This window comes from Macadamia integrifolia, chromosome 11, assembly GCF_013358625.1.
Source record: "Macadamia integrifolia cultivar HAES 741 chromosome 11, SCU_Mint_v3, whole genome shotgun sequence".
Classification (NCBI taxonomy): domain Eukaryota; kingdom Viridiplantae; phylum Streptophyta; class Magnoliopsida; order Proteales; family Proteaceae; genus Macadamia; species Macadamia integrifolia.
Window position 1 is genome coordinate 10,409,992 of NC_056567.1, and position 5,391 is coordinate 10,415,382.

The following is a 5,391-nucleotide window of genomic DNA, read 5'->3' on the forward strand; positions in this document are numbered from 1 at the left end:
CTCAGATAGTTGGAGCCTACGATGAATTCCCGCATCAGACAAATCAAAGTTAAGCTTCTTAATGGCCCAAAAGGCCTTATGCTCCAACTCAACTGGTAAGTGACAAGCTTTCCCATACACCAAACGGTAGGGAGACTGGCCAAGGTCAGTCTTGAATGCAGTCCGATGGGCCCACAAGGCATCAATGAGCCTAAGGGACCAATCCTTACGGTTGGGATTAACAGTTTTCTCCAAGATTTGTTTGATCTGCCTATTAGACACCTCCACTTGGCCACTAGTTTGGGGGTGATAAGGGGTAGATAACTTATGGGTGATCCCATACTTTTTCATTAAGGCCTCAAAAGGCCGATTACAAAAATGAGTACCCCTATCACTAATTATTGCACGTGGTGCACCAAAGCGGGAAAAAATGTTCTCTTTGAGAAACTGGACCACCACTTTGTGGTCATTAGATTTACAAGGTATGGCCTCTATCCATTTAGAAACATAATCAACGGCCAAAAGTATGTACAAATTCCCAAATGAATTAGGGAGTGGTCCCATAAAATCGATGCCCCATACATCAAAGATCTCAACTACCAAAATAGGGTTGAGGGGCATCATGTTCCTTTTATTGATACGGCCAAAAGACTGGCAGGCAGGGCAAGCCTTGCAAAAATCAAAAGCATCTCTAAAAAGAGTGGGCCAATAAAATCCGCATTGGAGAACCTTTGCGGCAGTCTTCTTAGGTCCAAAGTGTCCACCACATGCATGATCATGACAAAAAGAGAGAATGGAATGTTGCTCATGATCAGGAACACATCGTCGGATAATCTGATCCGGACATATCTTAAACAAATAAGGATCATCCCAGAAAAAGTGCTTAACTTGGGAATGAAACCTATACTTATCTTGGGTGGACCAGTGATCCGGAGTCACACCTGAAACTAAGAAGTTGACAATGTCAGCAAACCATGGTTCACTGGACATTGCAAATAATTGTTCATCTGGAAAGTTCTCGTTGACTGGAGAATCAACAGTCAAGGAATTGGGAAGCCGGGATAAATGGTCTGCAACTAGGTTTTCAACTCCTTTCTTATCCCTAATTTCTAAATCAAACTCTTGCAAAAGTAAAACCCACCTAATGAGACGGGCTTTGGCATCCTTCTTCTGAACTAGGTATCTGAGGGCAGAATGATCAGTATACACCACCACATGTGAGCCAACTAAGTAAGACCGAAACTTTTCTAATGCAAACACAACAGCTAAAAATTCTTTTTCAGTGGTTGTATAATTGAGTTGTGCATCATTTAAGGTCCTACTAGCATAGTAAATGACAGTGGGTAACTTATTAATCCTTTGACCTAAAACTGCTCCTATGGCAAAATCTGAAGCATCACACATCAGTTCAAAAGGTTCAGTCCAAACAGGTGGTTGAACAATGGGTGCATTGGTCAACTCTTCTTAAGTTGCTTGAAGGATTCTAGGCACTCTTTGGAAAACTCAAAAGTCTGATCTTTGACAAGTAATGAGGTGAGAGGTCGGGCTAACTGACTAAAGTTCTTAATAAACCTTCTGTAGAAGCCTCCATGCCCTAGAAAGGACCGAACATCCTTAACAGATTGAGGAAGTGGTAAATTATCAATTAAATCCACTTTGGCTCTATCTACCTTAATTCCCTCCTTGGATATTACATGGCCTAAAACAATACCAGATTTAACCATAAAATGACATTTCTCCCAATTCAAAACCAAATTCTTAGATATGCACCTTTTCAAAACTAGGGAAAGATGATGAAGACATTCAGAATAGGAATTCCCATGAATTGAAAAGTCATCCATAAATACTTCTAAGAATTTTTCGACCATGTCAGAAAAAATGCTCATCATGCATCGTTGGAACGTAGCAGGGGCATTGCAAAGCCCAAAGGGCATACGCCTATAAGCAAATGTTCCATATGGGCATGTAAAAGTGGTCTTATGTTGGTCCTCTAAAGCAATTGGGATTTGGTTATAGCCGGAATATCCATCAAGAAAGCAATAGTATTCATGTCCAGCTAACCTCTCTAACATCTGGTCAATGAATGGCAATGGGAAGTGGTCCTTCCAGGTTGGCGCATTTAACTTCCTGTAGTCAATGCACACACGCCATCCTGTTTGGACACGGGTAGGGATCAACTCATTATTGGCATTAGGAACTACAGTCACACCAGACTTCTTAGGCACTACGTGAACTGGGCTTACCCATTGGCTGTCAGAAATAGGATAAATTATTCCATGATCCAAGCACTTTAGGATCTCTTTCTTAATGGCTTCCATCATCACTGGGTTAGCTCTTCTTTGGGGTTCTGTGGATGGTTTGGAATCCTCCATAAGATGTATATGATGTTGCACAATGGAAGGACTTATACCCTTGATATCAGCCATGGTCCAACCTAGGGCTTCCTTATTATCTTTTAACACTTTAAGTAACTCCTCTTCTTGGCTAGAAGTCAAATTTGAAGAAATTATTACAGGAAGAGTCTGGTCAGGCCCTAGGAAAGCATATCTCAAATTAGATGGCAACTCCTTAAGATCTAGCTTAGGGGGCTCAACTATGGAAGGTTTGGGAATGGAATTGGAAAGGGGTCCTAAGGGCTCCACAAGTGTGTGAAGACTCAAGACTTCAGAAAAGAAATTTTCACTATCATCATCCAACTCATCCATACACTCTTGGAATTCTGAATCAAAATCAATATCAAAGTTGGTAACTAAATCATCAGAAAAATCCAGAAAATCCTCAAGCATATTGATCTCTTCTTCCATATGTGGTTGCTTGCCAATCCTAAACATGTTAAACTCAACAGTTTGGTTACCAAAAGATAATCTTAGGAAACCATTCCGGCAATTGATTAATGCATTACTGGTAGCCAAGAATGGTCTTCCTAAAATTATTGGGATCTCATCCTTGGTTGAGAAGGGCTTAGTATCTAACACAATGAAATCAACAGGGAAAATAAATTCCCCCACCTTTAGTAAGACATCCTCAACCATCCCTTTAGGAATCTTAACAGACCTATCTGCCAACTGAAGAGTAGTTCCAGTGGCTTTCAATTCTCCCAATCCTAGTTGCTTGTACACATGGTAAGGTAAAAGATTCACACTTGCGCCAAGGTCAAGTAAGGCATGCTCAATATAGGTGTTGCCTATGACACAAGATATGGTAGGGCTCCCTGGATCCTTATACTTGGCTGCTATAGGCTGAGTAATTATGGAACTAATGTTACCTGCCAAGAACGCCTTTTTGGGCACACTAGCGATACGTTTGTGAGTACACAAATCTTTCAGTACCTTTGCATAGGCGGGGATCTGGGATATGGCATCCAAAAGAGGGATGTTTACTTCTACCTTTTTGAAGACTTCTAAAATTTTATCCATGGAAGCAGTCTTCTTTTTGTTTACCAAGCGATTAGGAAATGGGACAGGATGAACATAAGGACTGTTAGGGATTTGCCCCTGTTCAGAAGAATCATTTTTGGTTTCCTCAACCAAATCATCTTTAGTTTCAGAAAAATCTTTAGGTTCATCAGACGAACCTGGAACAAGAGGCACACTTGTGTCCTCAACTGAAGAAGAGTTAACAGGAGTAATAGATGGGAAAGATTTAGGAACGCTCTGTAGGTACTCTCTACCACTCCTAAGGGCATAAACAACATTACATTGGTTAGAGGGCCCTTGTTGAGTCTGACCTTGTACTATATTCAGTGGTGCATTAGTTGGTCCTTGTGAACTAACAGGTTGATGATGCCTAGGGTTAGGCTCTGGTTGACTGGGTAAAGTTCCCTTCTCCCTCTCACGCATAATTGAGACAACTTGGGTAAGTTCTCTCGTAAGATTTTGATGGCTTGTCATGAGGAGGGCCATATTTTTTTCCAAGTCACTTATTCTACTTGCCTCTCCAGTGTTGGTAAACCCAGGGGGTTGCTGATAAGATGATAGAAGAGGGGCCCTAGGAAAACTCGCCTGAGGTCCTACATTTGACCTAGGAAAAGTATTTTGAGAAAAAGATTGTTGTGCAAAGGGAGGCCTTTGGGGTCCAGGTTGACCTTGATTATAGAAATTGGAAGGTCCTGCTTGGTTGCCCTGATTCCAAGAGAAATTTGGGTGATTTCTCCATCCTGGATTGTAGGTGTTACTATATGGATTATTCTGGTATAAGGCATTAACACTATCATTAGAAGTGCCCCCAAAGGTGTTGGGGCATTCTTCTATGACATGTCCAGGGGATTGGCACCAAGCACAAATCTTAACCAAATTGACTGATGATGGCTCTCTAGGAACAATAGCCTCAATCCTCTTGATTAGGCTATCCAAATGGGCTTCCTTGGCTACTATCCCATCCACAAAATATCCTTTTCCTCCTATGGTTCTTTCACTCTCTTGGGTTGATTCCCACTCACGGGTTTTGTCAGCTAAGTCAAGTAAGAATTCCCATGCCTTTCCTTCATCTGTAAAGGATGTGAATCCCTCAGGGCACATAGACTCTATCATTTGTTTAGTTGGGTAATCAATACCCTCATAAATTATTTGACATAAATGCCATAGGTCTAGGCCATGGTGAGGGCATTCTTGGAGTAGATCCTTGAATCTCTCCATAAGTTTGGAAAATGACTCACTAGGCTTTTGCCTAAACTGAAGGATATCACTTCTAAGCTTATTGGTCTTGTGAGTTGGGAAAAACTTCTTAAGGAAGACAACTGTGAACTGTTCCCATGAGGTTATGGAATTTGTGGGTAACCCATACAACCACTTCTTAGCTTGGTCTTTCAATGCAAAAGTGATAAACCTAAGCTTAACAGCATCATCAGAAAGCTGTTGGATCTTAATTAGAACACATACCTCTTCAAATTCCCTTAGTAATAGGTATGCATCCTCAGAGGTCAACCCATGGAAGTGGGGCAACATAGTGATGTATTGAGATTTGAGTTCAAAATTATTGCCCTGGGCTTGTGGTAGAACTATGCAGGAAGGTTGGGCTGTTCTAGCAGGGTAGAACCTATCTTTCAGAGATTTAGGTGAAGGGTTTTGCTGTTGGTCTCCCATATTGAAGGGTTTTAAAGAGAGCAAACGTATAGGGTCACTACTTGTTGGATCTCTTCTTTCTAACCGATTCTTAGTATTACGTACCCACTGAACACTCATGCAACAGAAAAACTACCCACAACTAAAGTAAGACAAGCACAAAAGAATGGATAGCAAAACTTTTTTTTTTTTATTTTTTTTTTTGCTTTTTGGGAGCTTACCGGCAGGGATCCGGGGTTGCTCAGGTCAATTCCTGAGGTACTGCTACAGGGCGAAACCTGTCTTTATCATACTGTGAGGCATGGCGACCTCCACTGATACAACTATTATTGCAAGTTGTTCTTCTCAGGAA

The 5,391-nt window shown here is 41.3% G+C and overlaps 1 non-coding gene across 1 annotated transcript; it reads left to right on the forward strand.

Annotated features, from left to right (window-relative positions):
• The first annotated feature begins 4,566 nt into the window (after positions 1-4,566).
• Positions 4,567-4,673, forward strand: LOC122094506. The gene has a single exon (XR_006144822.1). It is a non-coding gene; the product is annotated as a small nucleolar RNA R71 (small nucleolar RNA).
• The last annotated feature ends 718 nt before the right edge of the window (positions 4,674-5,391 follow it).